Genomic DNA, 20,235 nt, shown 5'->3' with positions numbered 1-20,235 from the left:
GCCCTGTCACTACAGAGGAGATGTTTCTTTGGGGCAGCCATGGAAGCATTTGGTCCCTTATCCAGATCTTAGGCTGGTAATTTCTAGCCCTGCATGAACCTTTCTTTTCCTAGATTCTTTAATGCACTTTGAAGAAAGCACTCATCTTAATAAAGCACGTTCCTTATTTTCACTATAATCTTCTATATCATTAACAACTTAGTTTCACCATGCTTTGTCTTCTGTACATCCTTGACTACAGATGTTTACAGGTAATAATTAAATACCTGATTTACCTGTGCTTTCCTTGGACTATGTGTATTCCCTTCACCAAAAAAAAAAATAGAAACATCGATGTCTTTAGTCTTATTAGGTATGAGGCCCATTCCAGATGTCTTAGAGTCAATTCTGAAAACTTATTCCTAAGGTTCTGTTCCTCTGGAATATTACTGTCCAATAGAAATATAAAGGGAACCACAAATGCAAGCTACTTCTGCACTGTTAAAATATTTACTAGGTACATTAAAAATATTTTTTAAAATTAATTTTATTTTAATTTAATTTAATTTAATTTAATTTAATTTTTATTTTATTTTTATCTTATTTTAAATCAAAATATCTAAATGTTATCATTTCAACATGTAGTCAAGGTAAGAATTATTACTAAAATATTTTTATAATTTTTTTCTTACTACCTTTGAAATCTTGTGTGTATTTTATAGATAGAGAACGTCTCAATTCCAACTAATTACGTTTCAAGTTGCTCAACAGCCACATGTGGCTGGTCGCTACTCTTTAGGCCTCTTCTTTATTAAAGAAGCCGACCAACATAATTGATACAGAGTAAGGGATTTTATATAAGGACTAGAAATTACTCAATTATGGAAATGGGAAGAGGCCTCCTTGCAACGCTCTTTCTCTGCATATGATATTGAGAGCGAAGCTGTTTGCAAATGGCCATGAGGTATCAGTCAGACCAGCCGCAGAAAGGACAGCTGGGTATATGCAATACCCAGGATAAGGACTCACTAGGATGAACTGGCACCAACATCATTCTTTTGTTGTCTCCAATTACTGCAGGGGAAGTATGGAAAAACAGCTGCTGCCCTTTACCATAGACCTGTACCCTCAGCAGTCCTGGGAAAGTAAGAAGCAGGAAGGCTCCCAGGTCATCAAAGTGAGACTTCAGAAAGGTGAGTAAGGGTGTGACCTGCCTCAAGGCATGGTATTCTACACTAATCTTCTTAGCATAAAAAGGTGTGGCTGCTACTTCACCTCCCCCTTCCAAATTCAGGCAAATTTCTTTTGTAGCTGGTACGAATCTAGAGCCATACGGTACAGGGAGCTTTAAATGCCATTTCCAGCCCAACTAAGGTGACGCAGTAAGAAGCCACGACAATGATGTTACATTCAAAAGGGTAAAAAGATGAGCAAATTGAGAAACAAACCTTACATGAAATATCATGGGAAAAATGAATATCCATAATTAGTAAAGGACTCTCACCAGTCACTTAGAAAACAGTAGTAACCACCAATGAGTAAATTGAACATTGAACATTCTCAAAAGGTGAAAATAAGCTATAAAGGGTGGCAAAAGTACAGCCACATTTCTCATAAAAAATAATGTAAATAAAAATATATAACTGGCAATTTGGTATTTTTTATAGTTAGAGTTCTGAGAACATGCTATCATACATTGCTGGGTAGCATAAAAATCAGTGTCAAACCGATGAAGTGTAATTTTGTAAAATGTCTCAGAGCCTTAAAATGTTTTCACTCTTGAGGTGCCTGGGTGGCTCAGTCAGTTGAGTGTTGGACTCGAGCTTAGCTCAGGTCTTGATTTCAGGGTACTGAGTTCAAGCCCTACATTGGGCTCCACCCTGGGGTAGAGACTACTTAAAAAAAAAAAGTTTCTACTCTTTACTGTAGCGATTCCACTCATTTTGTATTCATATTTTGAAATGGGTTCAGTTTTATAAATATCCAAAATAAGAAAATAACAATCATATAAAATACTCTTAGAAAGTATAAACATGATGAAAGCCAGATTCGTTACTGTGTATAAAGTGACAGTATGATCCCAATGATTAAAATCCACATTATAATGAAATATTTCCCTAATTAGAAAAAAAAAATTAAAGGAAATATTTTAAGATGTTAACAGATATTGTAGATTATTTTTAATTGTTATATTTTCCTCTCTCTCTCTTTTTTTTTTTTTTTACCATTTTTTGCAATTTGGTGTTCACTAAATTCTAAAAACTAATCAATATCGTTAAAGTGTTTAATTTAATGGCACTGTTTTTTGCAACTGTTTGGTATACATCATATATTACACATTTTTTTAAATAATGGATCATAGTTAATGATTTAGTGGGTACTATAAATAAGTTTTCTTAAAATCTTTTGGCCAATTTAAGCTTCTCCCAGCATTTATGGGCATTCTCTACATTCTTGCTATTGTCATTTTAGACTGTTAGTCATTTTTATGGATATGTAGTGATAGGTCACAGGTGTTAATTTGCACCTCTTTGAGAAGTAATTTTTATATGCATCTTGGCAACTTGCATGTCCTCTTTTGTGAAGTGTTTTTGTTTACCTTTATGGTTATTTGTCTTTTCTTATTGGAGGTGTTCTTTACTCCTGGGATGCTAGTCCTACCTCATGTTTATGTATTGCAAACAAGTTTCTCCACCCTATTCCTTACATTTGCATTTTATATTTTTTTTTAATGGCAATGAGATTTTAATTTTAATGCAGTTCAACTTACTAAGCTTTTCCTTTAGGGTTAGTGCTTTTCACTGTTAGTGTCCTATATAAGAAAAACCTTCGCATACTCCAAGGTCATGAAGATGTTTTTGTATGTTATCTCCCAAAAATTTTATGGTTTGACCTTTCACATTTAAGTCTATGATCCATCTCACTTGATTTTTTATGTATCATGTGGGGTAGAATTTAATTTTTATGTTTTTTTTTTCCTAAATGGAAATCTTGATTAAGCCTCATTTATCTTGCAGACTCTTTCATGGCAATAATAATTTGGCTTTAACTTAGATTACTGTATATGTGTGGATCTAAATCTAGATACTTTGTTCTATTTCACTTCTGTCTTCTCCTGTTGTACATATATATCACTTTGTTTTGAATACTATAGCCTTATAATTGGGTTTACATCTAGTAGTATACATCTTTCAACCAAGTTTAATTCTTTTTTTTCATATATAATTGACATATAACATATCAGTTTTAAGTGTATAATGTAGCGATATGATACATGTATCAAATGATCAACATAATAAGTCAAAATAATACCATTACCATACAGTTGCAACTTTTTCTTGTGATGAGAACTTTTATGGTGTACTCTTAGCAACTTTCAAATATATAATACATTATTATTAGTTCTAGTTACCAGGCTGTATGTTATATTTATTTTATGACCTGCAGTTTATATCTGTGGAACAGCTTCACCTATTTTGTTCATCGTACACCCCCACCACCTGCCCCTGACGACCACTCAACTGTTCTCTGTATCTATGAGTTGCTGTGTTGTGGTGTTGTGATTATTCTTAGGTTCCACATATAAGTGAAATGGTACAGTTTTGTTTTCCTCTATGTGACTTATTTCACTTAGCATAGTGCCCCCCTCATTGTCTACCCATGATGTCACAAATGGCACAATCACATTGATTTTTTTGTGGCTGTTAATATTCCTGTGAGTGTGTGTGTGTGTGTGTGTGTGTGTGTGTGTGTGCGTGTGCTACTTTTTTTTGTATCCATTCATCTATCAATGAACACTTAGGCTGTTTTCATGTCTTGGCTAATATAAGGAATGCTGCAATGAGCATAGGGCTACATATATCTTTTTGACTTAGTGTTTTTGTTTCCTTTGGTTAAATACCCAAAAGTGAAACTGCTGGATTCTACAATAGTTCTAGTTCTAATTTTTTTGAAGAATCTCTGTGCTGTTTTCCACAATGTCTGTACCACTTTCCAACCAACAGTACAGGGGTTTCCTTTTCTCCACAACCTTTCCAATACTTGTTTCTTCTTGTCTTTTTTATAATATTCATTCTAACAGGTGTGAGATCATATTTCATAGAATTGATTGCATTTTACTGATGATTAGGGAGTACATTTTCATGGGTCTATTGGCCATCTTTATACCTTCTTTGAAAAAATATGTAGTCAGACCATCTGCTCATCTTTTAATCAGATTGTTTTTGCTATTGAGTTGTAGGAGTTCTTCATATATTTTGGGTATTAACCTCTGATTGCATACAGAATTTGCAAGTATTTTTCCCATTTGGTCGGTTTTCTTTTCATTTCCTTGATGGTTTCCTTTGCTGTTCAGAAGCTTTTTAGTTTGAGGTAGCCCCGATTTTTAATTTTTGCTCTTACTACCTTTGCTTTTGGTGTCAAATAAAAAAAAATCACCACCAAGACCAATATGGAGGAGTTTACCACCTGTTTCCTTTTAGGAGTTGTGTGACTTCAGGTCTTATGTTCAAGTCTTTAATCCACTTTTAGTTTATTTTTGTGTATGATGTAAAGTAACAACCATTTCTGACATTTAACGGTTCAATCCATTAACTTCATATTAACATTTCATGGAAATTAGAATATTTGTTCATTTTTTTTTCCTTTATTGATTGCTGATTCTTTTTTTACGTGTGAAACTCCTGCATAGAGATCCCTGACTTCCCAGAATATGATAAGAAGTATATGTCATTTAACTTTTAGTGAGAAACTGAGAGAGGAAGGAACAATTATTTTCAGTTTATAAGTAAGTAGTCTAAAGACTTGTAAAATCTGAAGTAAATTGCTAATAAGAGTGAGTATATAAACAAATTGGGTGATGTTAAGTAATACAGAAAGCACACAAATATGCAGTTATGAATATAGAAGAACATTCTATTTTGACCTTCTACATCAATCTGCTCACACTCTTGCCTCTATAGTTTATCAAACATGCTATTTTACCATAGTCCAAATGTAGGGTTTATCTCACAAGATAATCCTGTTATAGACAATCTAGTTATTGAATGTCTTCAACAAAAAAAACAGTTTTGTTAATAGCTTTTTGTGTCACTTCAAATCCATCTAATATCTGGAACTCCATTACATATATTTTACAAAAATCTCTCCTTCCTCAAACTGATGGTGATTATTTTGCCTAGAACTCATAGTACTTCACATAAAACAAAACAAACAAACAAAAAAGCGAAACAAAAACTTACTCAGCTGGTAAAGTTTGTCTATTATTTTTTTTCTTAAAAACAGCAAAAAAAAAATAAAACAAGGATTTGAATGACCAAGGTTTTATTTATTCTAGTAGCCAATGTCTTTCTCACTTAGAAGCACATAAAGACCATTTTGTAACATTTCTTGAGCAATATTATCCTTTATATCAGACTTGATATGAAAAGATAGAGGTTTTCAAAGCATTTTCTATATATAAATTTAAATGTTGCTTACTGTCATCCCTCCAGGGTGTTTCCCACCTGAAATAAAAAGGTACATTCTAAGCTTTTTCATAGAAAGAAAAGACCTATGTTTAGTATCAAAGAAGAACTTGAAATTTGATCTTTCAGATAATCTGAAAGACAAACTACAGTTCCACAAGGAATACTTCCCAGAAAGGTTTACTTACTGTCAGGATAAATGGCCTATTTGAAGGAAAGGGTAATAGCAGGTGTTGAGAGTAGAAACTGTGAGCTTGATTCTGTGTCAGGGATTAAAGGAGGGTCTGCAGTTAGTATACAACAGAGACAATTAGTTCAAGGTCACATAGAGAGTGAGAAAGAGAGACACTGAAGAAAACACTCTTAATAAGTAGAGTTTCAAGAAAGCACTGTGCATGTCACTACCAATACACGATGCTGAGTCTTTTTAGAGTAAGAGCTCATGTTGCTGACATTTCCAAATGCTTCCTACTTTGTGTTCCTGATGCACCTTGAATATGTGTGTGTTGGCCCATTTATCTTAGGGCTTTGTTTAGGGTCAGACATGAAAGGTAATAATTTTGGTGAAACTACCTTGTTTGTCTCTATATCCTGAGCATCAGCCATGCATTACATTAGCCTAATTCTTAATATTTTTGTTTAAAGTAGTTTTTCTTTATTTTAAATAATATTTGACTTGAACGTCTGAAATTTTTCCCTATTCTCCTTGAATAGGTTAGAGATATATGGTTGGAGGCATACTGGGAAAGAAAAAGATAGGATGTTAATTAAGGCTACCCATCTGACTTTTGTCTACCTGAGTAATAGATACTTGATGAGGATGGGAGCTGAAGTGTGGAGGCAAAGGGAAAGGATTTGGAGGCTTATTAGAGAGGAGATAAAGCAGATGATAGGACAGAAGAATTTGGGGGAGAAGAGGAAATTTTAAGGGAAATTTAATTAAGTTTCTGTGATGTGATGTATAGTGTAAACTGTCTTGTCTGTTGCCCTAAGGAATCTTCAATAAAATATCTAATTTTTATTGATATATTTCAAAACTGGAATTAACTTTAGGAGCTGAATCCAAATACCAAGTCTTGCGTCAAAACAGGTGTTGGCTTAAGAACAGAAGTAATCCATAGGAAAACTGTTAGGTCAAGTTTATAAAGAAAAAGTAAAGTAGCTCTTTGGTAAGATTGACAGTTAAAAAATACACAATTATGGAAACCATTACTAAGGTTTTAATAGTAGTTAACATCTATTTAGCACCTACTATTTATTAGGCATATGCTAGTATTTCCTATGCATTATTTTATCCTTGCAGTAGGCCACTGAGGTATTTTGGTATAGTAATGCCTGCCAATAAAACATAACATTCTCTTTTGTAGTCCCTTCTAGTACTGGCTCTAGCTTTGGCAGTGCAACTTACTTGAACAGTGTGACATTAGTATAGGGGTTGGAGATGGAGGCTTGAAAAGTGCTTGGACTTTGGAGCTTGCCCTCTTGGACTGCTGCTATTATCACAAAGTGAAGAAGCCTGGTCCAATCGTCTTAAAGATGAAAGACCCTCAAGGAGAGTAAAGCCCAGCCAGCCTAGCTGAGTCCAGCCCCCGTCCAATTCACCATCTGAAAGAAGTGTAATGAGTAAGCACAGGCAATACCACTGGGATTTAATCTAGGAACTGTGAAAAACAGTAACCTCCTTTTGTTTCAAGACCCTAAGTTTTGAGGAAATGGGTGGGCCCCTTCAGAAACCTAAATCATGTAACATTTGCTTTAGAACGGGGTAGAGTAATGGCTGGGAAGGAAAAAGGACATTGTTATTGGGGGTTGAGAATGCAGTGGGGAAACCACTATTGGAAGATGGAAAGATTGATGGCTCATGTTTGTAGTAAAACAATTGGCAAGATTATCAACTGCTTTTAAGTATAAGATAGCTCTTTGGAGAAGCAGATTTCCAGGTACCATGTTAAAAATGCCAGTTGACCTTCACAGCTGCATAGTAATAACTGATACAACCCTAGAGGTAAATACCATTTTTGTCACCAATTTACAGATTAAGAAATTAGTCCTAAAGAGGCATTCTTGCTTAAGGTCACTGCGCCGCAATTTGTTATAGGGCAGATTTGGCTATATAGGTTTACTGGTATTCATCATAGAGTCTATCCATGTGAAGACTTTTTACATTATTATGAAATAGTTATATATGGTTAAAATATTATGTGAATCCTAAACCATAAAGATAGTATGCTGGCAAATTTTCTACATAATAGAATACAAAAAGTTCAATATTTCCCATATATTATATTATATGTGATATCCATAATGGTGTACATTACTTTGCCTAGTTCTTACAACATGTATTTTTTTAATGTTTATTTATTTTTGAGACAGAGGGAGACAAAGTGTGAGTAGGGGAGGGGCAGAGAGAGAGGGATACACAGAATCTGAAACAGGCTCCAGGCTCTGAGCTGTCAGCACAGAGCCCGATGCAGGGCTTGAACCCACAAACCGTGAGATCATGACCTGAGCCGAAGTTGGCCGCTTAACTGACAGAGCCACCCAGGCGCCCCTTACAAGATGTATTTTTAAAAAAACTATTCCTGATACAAATCAACAAAATTTACCCTTCAATTGAGTCAACTGTTTTTAAATTTCCTCTGGTCTTTTATTCAACTAACATGGACATTGCTCAGGCTCTGTAGGTCAACTTTAGTCTGAGATATAGCAATAGCTACTTAAAAGTCTTCCTCTGCTCATGTCTTCTCCTGAAGGTTCATTATCTTTGTTGAATGCCTTTAGATGAACACCTAAAAAATACCATTTTTAAGTCACTTTTACAGTGAGATATTTTCAATAGTTTCTCTCTGGCCAAATTTATTCTAAAACTATCTCTCTCCTTACCTGTCCTTCCTTTTCTTTTACTCTCTTTTAAGTTAGGTCTGTTTGTTTGCCCAGCTGGTCTAATCAAAGTTCTTTGGACACCTCTATCATCTCCATATGGATGTATATCAGGTTCTCTCACCTGGAATGCTCTTCTATATCCTTTATTAAGTCTTACCAGCCATTATTATCTGCTAGCATTCATAGGAATATTGGAGATAACAATTTGGATTTTTTTTTTTTAGAATGCCACCTACATCCTACTGGTTGTGTCTTCCTGGGCCACTGTTTTGAGATTATTGCTATTGTCATTTCATGATGATGCACCTTCCCATGATACTCTACAACTTGCTCAAAGTCCAAGAGAAGAAAAAAATCATTATCTTCAGTGTTCAGTCTGTAGACAAACATGCTATAGTATTAATTCTGAAACCATTGAGATAAAAAAAATATAGTAAGCTTGTGTGATTAAAAGGTTTGCTTCATATCTATTCTGATTTTACTGCAACAGCTCCAAAAGTACACAGCTAGATGCACATCATAGTTTTCATCTTCCAACAGTTGGATGTTTAAAGCTATGTAATCCAAACGTCCCAGACTTGTTTTTTAGTTTGGCATCGATGAAATACAGTGAAACATTATTTAAGGAATTAAATATATTGAGTGAGTATGGTTGGTTTAATGGTGAGGTAGAATTGTTAACACAACTGAAATGAGTCATAGGTGAATCTAATTCTATGTTGTTTTAAATAAAAATAACTCTACCAGAAAAAAAAAATGTTTGTTCAAGATTAAATAGGGTAAATATTCATAAAATATTTTTATGTTAAAAATAATTATTAAAACTTTGAAAACAACAGATCTGTAATGATACCTTGGTTTTTACACTCAAAATATTAACTAAAAGTTAAGTTCAAATTTTAAAGTCTAGAAACTACATCTTCCAGTTAATCTGATTGTTTGAGAGGATATCATTTTGAAGAATAAAATCATTTTTTACATACAAGACAATTTTGATAATGGATTTCTATTGTAATTGTTCATTTACTTTATATCAAAGCAGTGGTAATGAGAAAAGTCTAGTGGTAATGATAGTAATGAATTTGCCCGCTTAATTACTGTCACAGGTATAAAATGAATTAGAATTAGAAAATACATTCTTTACTATTTTTTAATGTCATTGTTAAAGACAAGAAGGCGAGGAAGGAGGGAGGGCAATGACATAATGTCCAGAAGCTCATAGGGGCAAAGACAGTTCTTTTAAAATATGTCGTCACCAAATAATTGCCTCTTTTATGAACTGAATGTCTGTATCCCTCCCTCCAATTCTTATGTTGAAGCCCTAACTCCAATATAGTAGTATTTTGGGATGGGGCCTTTGTGGTACATGAGTATAGTTGAGGTCATGAGAGTGAGGTCCTCATAGTGGGATTAGTGCTCTTAGAAGAAAAGACCAGAAACGAGACAAATCTTTCTCAGCTGTGTGAGGTTACAGTGAGAATTTGGTCATCTTCAAGCCAGGAACAAGGCTCTCACCAGAAACCGAATCAGCAAGCAGCTTAATCTTGGGCTTCCCACCTCTACAAGTGGAGTTTTATTATAGCAGCCCAAGCTACATAATTTATGTCATAATGATCATACTTTAAAAATGGAAATAAACCATTGGTCATCTTCTTTAGTCAAGCAATGGGACATCCTGAAATAGCACTTAAAATGCTGATAGGTAATAAACAGCTGACAGGTTTATTTAAAAAAAAAATCATTCCATGGAAAGGCAAGGAGTCTGCATCTTACTTTCACATTCTTGGCCCTAGTATAACATTTCTCAAAAAGATTTGGGGAATGAATGAATAAATGAATGAATGTTATTTCTGATGGTGCATATAATAACCAGCCCGAGTAAAAATGACTGCCTATTGCCTGTGAAATAATTAGCAGAATTCAAGAATTTTTTATGTTGCAAAATAATGACTGATAAATATTTGCTTCATTACTTACCAATTTAGGAGGCTACAAGTTGACTTAAATATACACAGATGAGTGTGTATGTGTGTGTGGCTAAATGTCAGTGGATTAGTAGAGAACTCTTTGTTACTCAGACCAAAGTCCACTTTCCCTTTTTTCTTACTTGTATCTCCCTCTGCAAAGAACTTTTAGAGAGAATAGGGGACATGCCTGATAATTACAACTTAATAAGTAGTTGCAAGCGCTGACTGAAGATAGGGACACTTTTTAAATGTTAAACTTTGTGAACTATTAATATAGACACAGAAAAGTTCACACATAATAAGTGTACATCTCGATGAGTTTTAACCCAACAAACAAACCCAACATGTAACCAGCACCCATCTGAAGAAACAGTATATTATCAGAATTCCTGAGATTGCTTCATGCCCAGCCCATGTCCCTGTGGTCACTTCTAGTTCATTAGTTATGACTAGGTTTGAACTTGGAGTGAATCGTTGAATGTATGCCCCGTTTCTTTGGCTCATAATTGTTTGTGAGCTTTGGCTATGTGTTATGCATAGCTGTATTTTCTTGACTTTCATTGTTACATACTATTTCATTGGACTAAAAAAAAAACCTATATCTATCTGTATCTATATACCTATATCTATATCTGTATCTATCGTCTATCTATCTATATATGTATATATAGAGAGAGATGGCACAATTTATCCATTCTAGTGTTAATGAACACTTACATTGTTTTTATTTTATCCATATTAAAAAGCTTTATACATGTGCCATATTTTGTGTATATGTATTTTGCATACATATTTTATGGGCATTGTTTGGTTTTGATGATTGATTGCTCATGTTCTTTTACGTTTCTTTTGGATAAGGTATACCTGTATATCTTTGGGAGAGAAGTTGTTCATAAAGTATATGTATAATCACCTTTAGTAAGATTAATCAAATGTTCCCAAAGTGATTGGCTACCAGCAAAACAGGAAGGTTTGGATAAAAGCAGAAGTTGGGCATTTTACGTAAACTCTAATTTCAATCTTTATATCTTCCCAACCACAATCCTGTTCTTCCCTCTCAGTCCTAAGTTGGAAAAGTGCAAATGGGTAGATGTGCATCAAGGGTGGATACTTTACACTTGATTAAGTTCTGAAAACTGTTTCATAGAAATATATTTCTATTTATATATCAAGTTCTATTTGTATACTTTATATTTCCAAATTATTCCACTGTTTACTAATTTTAATGATTTGATTAAAGCAGATCTAATGAATTATTCACGACAGTAACAAAATGGTTATCTCAATTCTATTTGTTTCTTTTCTATGAAATATCACATATACACCTTTATCTGGAGCCTGAGCACTCATCAAGTAAATAAGAGTCATTTTTAGTGTTCTGCTGAAAACCTCCATAGGAGGAAAAAAAAATACATATTCATAAACAAACAAAATTAGAAGTCAGTGTTCTGAAAAAGGAGTGCTTGAAAAACACCATGATTTTAAGCTTTACAGAACATATCATTGTACTCAGTGTAGGAGGTGAAGACAAGAGGCAATTTATTCTGCAGCTGGTTTCGAAATAAACACAGCAAAGAAAGATAAGGAGTGAAAAAGGGATAAATCCGCCGGTAGCAAACTTGATGGACAGACAGGCTGCCATTAACAATGCTGTTGCCTTTGTAAGTACAGAGTGATGTGGAGATACCCTGGCATTTATACTGTAGACATGGTCCTTGAAGATTTTACACCTCCAATTCCTTAGAATTATCAGCTATCTCCAGCCTGTCAGTCATCCGAGCAATCTTAGATTTTTAGCTTGCAGGCCAGGCAGATTATTGACAAAGCAATCCAGGGTGATATAACACACCCTGACAAACACCAGTGAGGGGATTGTGTTTACCACTTTCACTGCACCAATTCAGCTAAATTAATTCTTAACACTGAAAGTAAACTTTCTCTTGATAACCATTCACTCCCTACCGGTGTTGTTTTGCTACACAGCACTAGCTCCAGTGGAAGTGTAATAGTGCCTTGATGCAAGTAATTTAATCTGGTGAGAACTAATAGAAGCAAAGAAGGTATCTGTCTCCACAGCGAGAGAGAGGCTAATGAGGGCATCTGTAAATAACAAACTCTGTGTTAGAATTCAGTTAAGGATTTGACTTAAGTATACAAAAGTAGGAGAATTCTAAATTAGGTCTGCCACTATGTCCTTAACTCACCCCTTCATCTGTAGAAATCGAGCACACGCTACTCTTCGATTATATCTCAAGTCTAAAAAGCAAAGACAACAAAAGAATAACTATGGAACAAAGACAAAGAAATAAAGATTTAACAAAATTGATCCCAAGCAGGTTTTTTTTTTTTAATTGTATTTTTACCCAAAGGTGGTTTGAGTGTTTGGATCATAAACTCTTAAAGCAGGGGAAAGGAGAGTTTGGAGGAAACACAAAATAGTGTCGAAGGCAAGACATTGGCACACCCTTAATTTTAGCCATTGTTTCGGGCACCGCTAGCATTCAGAGCTAATTTTTTGGACCATACTGATTTTCAAAAGTATGTTACACGATAAAGCATTTACGGAACTTAAGTGCCATGTGTAATTGCTGTGTTGCAATCATTTCTCTGGCCTCATACCTTGAATTTTTAAAGCTAATTCAATAGCATTAGACTAAAACTCACATGTTTTTCATGGAGAATTTTAATGCTGTCATAATTATATGAAAATATTATGCCTTTCAAAAGCTTTTGAAATATCTTAGGATGTGTATTTATTTACAGAATTGTCTAAATTTGATGAACTTAACATGAATGTTGGCTTTCTTCTAAACTAGAAGTTGAGTATAACTTCTAAAATGGAGAATTTTTATAAAATACATGAATATATTTGCTTAAATATATTCATATGTTATACACAATTCCCAACACAATGCATAATTAAGTTTTACAGTCAGCTAAAAACTCAAAATAGTTAAAAATATGAAAGTCAGAGAAATCAAGTGACTTAGTAAAATTTCATCAGCTTAGATCCGTCTCATCCTCTTTGCATTTTTTGCAACATGAAGGAATTTTGGCTGGTGTATTTATTTTAGAATCTGGTTCCTGTCTTTCCTTTTAAATCCAACCTGGACCGATGCCCCATACATTGAATAATTGCCAACACCCTGAACTTGCTGCGCTGTCGTGTAAATGCCAAGTTCATTGCCACCCCAAGGCATTTATTTCTGCTGCTGCCACCCCCCAATTTTTGTACAGTTAGGCTCTTCACAGGAGGAGCTGGAATGCCACCTTCTCCAAGCTGCCCTTACTAATACCCTAATGAATACACCATTTTTCAATTATCTTCCCTCCCCTTACCCTTCTTTATTTCCTTTGTGGCGTATATTACTACTCACATGCACACCATTTATTTATCAGTTTGCTTGTTTATTACTTATTTCCTCCACGAGAACATAAGGTCTGTGATGACTCGATCTTTGTCTTTTCGCTAGAGTAAGTATATCTACCGCTGAGTGGGTGTCAGCAGAACTCTTTGGAAAGAATGAGGGACCGAATCTGGTAATTTGAGTGGGATTACATACGGGTTAAATGGTGAAAATATTAGGATTACATATTTAACACAATTTACTAGACTGACTAGTAGAGAGCAAGGGAGAGAAAAGTAAAAATTATTATGTATTTTCTATCTTATTTAGGTAAGATAATATGTACTACTTGTCTAGCAAAATATGCTAAACTCACCTTTGGACATATACTGAAGCACCAAAGAGACATCCATATAACGATAACCTCATACAGAAAGGGATTATAACAGTGGTTCTCACAGCAGGGTGATTTTGACCCCCAGAGGATATTTGGCAATATCTGGGGGCAATTTTTTGGTTTACAACCAACGTTGATACTGGCTTCTTGTAGGTAAAGGCTAAAGATCCTGCTAACCGTGCTGCAATGTACAGGACAGCTGTAATGTACAGGACAGCTGTACATTAATAAATGTCTAGTTTTAAACGTCACTAGTGGTGATACTGAGAAACTGAGTTAGCAATGCACACGGATGTGAGATGGCTATATGGAGATGGTTGATGAAGTGAGGGTAGATAAACTGTCCAAAAGAATGACTGCAGAAAGATTATAGGACTAATTGACATTCATCTACAACTTACTGTCAGGCATCATTCTACTCATTTTATATATATTAACTTATTTAATTCGTAAGGCAACCATATGAAAAAGAACCAATATCACCATGATTTTACAGATAAAAACATTAAAGCAGTAAAGTGAAGTAAACTGCTTAAAATAATAAAGCTCAAAAAATGATAAAGATTCAAAACCAAGCAATTGAATTTTACAGGTCAAAATAATTTTTTTCAAAATTTATAGTAAAAGCGTGGGGGGGGAAGCAAATATAAAATAACTGGGTAGGAGCTCATAAAGAAATCTGAAATTGAAGAAACCCACAACTATTCCAAAAAGTAGCTATCCCATGGTGTCAGATGCTGAACTAAGCAAAGAGAATGTGATTGGAACTGGCACATAGTGGTTGGTGACCTTCTGGAGAACAATTTCACTCAAGGGCAGGTAGTGATATGCACACAAAACTGATGGGATGCCTGGATAGTTCAGAAGGAAAAGTATTGTTCAGTACTTTGAGAGAGTATCAGGATTGAGAGATAGATGTTAGACACTCGGGGATTTCAGTCTTGGGAAGCAGAAAATAAGATTGATTATTAAATGATTTGGAATAAAATTTGGCTTTTGAGGGTACAGAAAGATTGCAATAACCCCATGGAGAATGTACTAAGAGTCAACATGAAGTACACTTTTAAATGAGAGGCAAATGTCCACATGAAATACAAAAGCGCGAGTTTGTAAAAATCCCAAATACCTGCTTTGTTTCCTTTTTCCACGAAGATGTAATTGATAGTGCTTACTTCCTGAGACTGGGCTTAGAATGTGATATGATAAAATGTATTTGGCATGAGAAAATTGGGTCCAATTTCATGTTGAAATGACTGGTTCTACAATGAGATGGATGAGAAGATGGTTTAGGGAAGTTGGCTGGATAGGTCAAGGGTCTGGGAGTTGTTATGAAAAATAAGAATGAGATTAGGGGTACTGAGCCATCAGGGATGGATAGGACTATAGCTCAGAAAACTCAATTTTCATAATTTATCTAACCAAAAAGCAGCTAACTATGAATTATTGGTGTATGTTAGTCGAAATCACAAAACCCACTAAAAATAATAGCAGACTTTCCTCTGTGAAATTTGTGGTAAGAAAATAGTTTAAAATTTTGATCTGGATCCTTCCCACTTAGGTGTTATTCTCTGACGAGCAGAGTTCTCATCACCTGGGAGGTATATTACTTGTTAGAAATGCAGATCTCTGGCCCCATGCCAGATCTACTGAATCAGAATCTGCTTTTAATAAGATGCCCTGTGATTCATATACATGTTAGAGTTAAATCGGCAGTTACCTGGATCACTGATTCTCCTACGGATTTTCTTCTGTTACGTTCTAAACCATGGATCCCTCTCATGAAATAAAATATTATGTGACTCCATGTTAGTGTAGTTGAGTTGGAAATGAGGCCGTGGCTAATGCCATCCCCTCTAACTGAAATGCACTACCCTCAGAAATGTCTGGTGTTTTGCAGAAAATAATTTGCAAACCCCTGACTGATGATGTTTTAAGATCTTTTATAATGTATTCACATGAATGTTATATATTCGCTGTAGTTGCTGTGTGACACTGACCTGGCTACATGGAATGCTGAGTTTCCCTCATTCTTAACCATTAGATAGTTAATAATTGATTGGCCATTGATGAAACCACAGTTCCCCTTGTCTAATATAATAGAGTAGTTTTTTAGACTTTAAAGTTATAGGTAAGGGTGCCTGGGGTGGCTCAGTTGGTTGATCGTCTGACTCTTGACTTCCCCCCAGGTCATGATCCCCGGGTGGTGGGATCGAGCCCTGTATAGGGCTCTGCACTGATCATGGATCCTGCTCAGCATTCTCTTTCTCTCTCCCTTTGTGCCTCTCCCCCACCTTAAATAGAAACAAAATAAGATAAAGTTATATGTAAAGTGTTTTATTTTTTAACTGTTCTCTAGACTTCATTCACATTTAACAGTCTTTCTGAATGTTCTCTTTCTGTTCTAGATCCAATCCACAGAACCACATTGCAGTTAATTATGATTCCCTAGTCTCCTCTGGACTAAGAAATCATGTCAGCCTTTTCTTGTTTGTCATGACCTTGACAGTCTTCAGGAATACTGACTGGCTGGGTATCCTTCAGAACTGTCACCCAATCTAGTGTTTTTCTCACAATAGTCTGGGGTTATAAATTTTTGGAAAGAATACTCAAAGGGTACAGATCCCTTCTTACTACATGTCAGAGAGAAAAAACATCCATGGGACATCACTGACAACGTTAGCTTTCTTTGCTTGGCTAAGATCATGTTTTTCAGGTTTCTCCACTGCTAAGTTACTACTTTTTTTTCTTGTTATTTGGAAATCAGTCACTGTGTCTCAAGGGTGGGCGATGTTAAACAGCATTTTTAGAAGGTGGACTATTGCATATATAAATTTTAATTTAGTTTCTCACAACTGTTCCACACTAGGTAGAAACTTCAGTATTTGATGGGTGACCTCTTGAATGGAGGAAACTTAAATTAATCTCTGCATTTCCAGCATTGGGCAAATACCTGGAATGCAATGTGCATTTCATAAATGTCCATTTGTTAACAATGTCCAATATTTCTTTTCATAAAAAGTGAATGTGTCACAGATCACATGGCCTTTATTCACAAAAGATTAATTGTCCTCAGTAAATTTAATTTTCATTGTGTGTTAGAAATTTTTATACTCTATATTGAACATATTGACCGAATGATTTCATTACGTACTCAAAACTTATCCAAATTAACCTATGTATTAGGTTGTAGAGTTTGGTATTTGTTGTTTTAAGACACATACAGTATAGGAACTTTGATGTGACAATGAGTTGCTATAGCAACTAAAAATTAAAACTATGTCGAATTATTACGTATAAATAAATATAGATTGATATTAATTTCACCAAATAGTGCAACTCACTATATGGACTTTATATCTGAATCTGTTATCTATAACCAGATGAATGTATGTAATGATTTCTTTTCAATAGTTTGATGCCAGTGATTTATTTTTAGGTAATAATGATAATTAACTTATGGAATGACTCAGAGGGTATGGAAGCATAAATTAATAGTGGTAGATTTGGGAGTTGTAGAATTTTTCCTACATTGATTATATTTTGAAAAACAAAATCATAATGTGTACATATATATATGTAAATATATATATATATATATATATATACACACACACACACACACACACAGCAATAATATAAACAATGACATGCTGCTTTATCCATTAGTATGAAAAATGCAAATACATACACACATATATACAAATAAGCCTTTGCACAAATCATACTGAACAAACAAGACAGCATTCTTTACTACATAGCACCATATAGGAAATCTCTTTGTATTGCAAGGTTAATCTAGGGGAAAGTTTTCTATTATTACTGATCTCTGAATAATTTTCTAGTATGATCAGCAACAGTGAAAAATGTATAAATCCCTTTAAAGCAATATGTTCTTGAATCGATTACCAAGCTCACAGAAAAAGCAAACTGGCTGTACTGTAACAATGATAATTTGTATGTTTAATTATTTATAAGGATACATCGGCCGAGTTTCTAAAAATCTTTCCATAAAAAAATTCTCAATATAAATCCCTGTGATCTACAGTAATGCTACTTTATCTTCGCTTCCAGCCGTGCAGCATAAACCCTTTCATTAGTACATGACTTCACTTAAGGGGATTGCTTTAACAAAGGGATCGAGCACATTATTATGACTTTTAGAGTTAAGAGATGACTGTGGCAAAACAATAAATACCCCATCTTATTAAGATACGTCAGTTACGGTAGTACTGAGCTATTTTATATTTGGTTGCCACACAACACATTTCAGTTGTGGCAGAAACCCAGGGATGCACTCCAGAGAAACACATAATGAGGTCAGATGGAAAATCTTGTCTTGTTTCAGATATGAATTCAATCCATCCTTTCTTTCATGTGAGACAATATTCGCAGAAGAAACTGCTGCTGACATGTTTTAACTTCACTGACACTGAAAATCTTCTCTCCTCAGTTGGCGCTTTTAGCCTCCACCTTGAAAAAAAAATCTATGCAAAATAATATTATTCGAGATGGCCACACATTTTTTAAAAATCTGACTATGTCTGTTGATTCACCTCTTGCTATAGTCACCATGCAATTGTGCCAGCTAATTTTTGCCTTAAGAAATATGAATAATGAAAATCAGTGCTCATTGAGGCTGCTTTTTTTTTGTTTTGTTTTGTTTTGTTTTGTTTTTCTCACTGTCTTCGAAGCCTAGAATCTTGTAAATTGGGCAGGAGAAGCAGAAGATAAAATAGCGGGGAAGGGGATAAAGAAAAAAAAATAATGGTTTTATATTTTCAAAACCACAGCCCTGGCATTTAGCTGTCACAAGGAGATTCTTCACTTTAAAACCATCCCCCAGATCCACACTGTGTGATTGTGTGAAGTCAGAACAATGTGTCAAGACCTAGTTCCCCATCTTTCATGTAACTATTAGAATAACACTAAAGAAATAACTTAGCATTATTTGACTTAAAATTACAACAAAAGCTTACTTAGTATTTTTACCCTGCACACTCAACTTAATATTGTGCCAATGATAAGGAAAACCAGAGAAACCTAAATCCAGGAATTTGAGTTGCCCTTAAGAAAACCAAGGAGACACCTGATGCATCCGTAGTTTTTGTTAGAAATAACAAAGCATGATATAAAAAATGTTCTAAATGGTTAAAAATATTAATGTTTCTTTGAATGTACCTCCTGTGGCTCAGAGAAGACTTTACATGAGGCTGTGGTCCTATAAAAAATGATCATAGATTTCTTATTGTACTCCTACCCCATTTAACTTTGCTGTGTCTTTCTTTCTTTCGTTCACAGGGATGTAATACAAATAATTGAAGGGTGGGGGCTCCTGGGTGGCTCAGTCAGTTGAGCATCCAACTTCAGCTCTGGTCATGATCTCACGGTTTGTGAGTTCGGGCCTACATTGGGTCTATGCCGACAGCTCAGAGCCTGGAGCCTACTTCGGATTCTGTGTCTCCCTCTCTCTCTACCCTTCCCCCACTCACTCTCTGTCTCTCTCTGCCTCTCAAAAATAAAGAAAACTAATAAAAAAAATAATTGAAGAGTGGTAAATCAGACATGTTTCCTACATTCAGCCTTAGAATCCTCATTCTGCCCTCAGGAGGCAGCTGCTCTAATCTGACCCTGCCCTTTTAGAATCTGTGCTTCCTCATCCGTTAAACAGAAGGAGGAATTATGTTTTCTGAAGTTCTTTCCAGGGGTGCCTGGGTAGCTCAGCCACTTGAGCGTCCATCTTTGGCTAAGGCCATGATATCACAGTTCATGCGTTCAAGCCCCGCCTCGGGCTTTCTGCTCTCAACACAGAGCCCGCTTTGGATCCTGTGTAACCCCCCATCTCTGCTCTTACACCTACCTACCTCTCTCTCCCTCTCTCTCCCTCTCAAAAATAAACAGTAAAAAAAAAAATTAAAAAGAAAATAAAGTTCTTTCTAGAATTAAACTTCTTATTTTTGAATGAGTTCTGACTCAGTGATACATCTTATTATGTGAGTAGAAAACTAAACTAGAAATCATTTGTCTGGACTCTGTTCTCTATGTGTAAGTATTGATGGTGACTAACTTAATCTCTGTATCTTTTGAAAACACACAAAACCTATTTCTATGGGGACATTTAAAGTGCCTTAAATTCCACAGAGAACATTGCGAATAATACAAATCTGTATGAGATATTTGAATTCTTCTTGTCATTCTGA

The 20,235-nt window shown here is 35.0% G+C and overlaps 1 long non-coding RNA gene across 1 annotated transcript; it reads right to left on the bottom strand.

The window, feature by feature from the left end:
- Positions 1-5,411: 5,411 nt before the first annotated feature.
- LOC125176748 (uncharacterized) lies at positions 5,412-15,245 on the bottom strand. Its single transcript, XR_007156378.1, has 5 exons — positions 15,165-15,245; positions 12,499-12,550; positions 6,853-7,049; positions 5,633-5,704; positions 5,412-5,483 (listed from the first exon to the last, which is right to left on the bottom strand). It is a non-coding gene; the product is annotated as an uncharacterized LOC125176748 (long non-coding RNA).
- Positions 15,246-20,235: the final 4,990 nt, after the last annotated feature.

The sequence above is a fragment of the Prionailurus viverrinus genome, chromosome A1, assembly GCF_022837055.1.
Source record: "Prionailurus viverrinus isolate Anna chromosome A1, UM_Priviv_1.0, whole genome shotgun sequence".
Classification (NCBI taxonomy): domain Eukaryota; kingdom Metazoa; phylum Chordata; class Mammalia; order Carnivora; family Felidae; genus Prionailurus; species Prionailurus viverrinus.
This window is presented reverse-complemented; position numbering and strand designations above follow the sequence as displayed.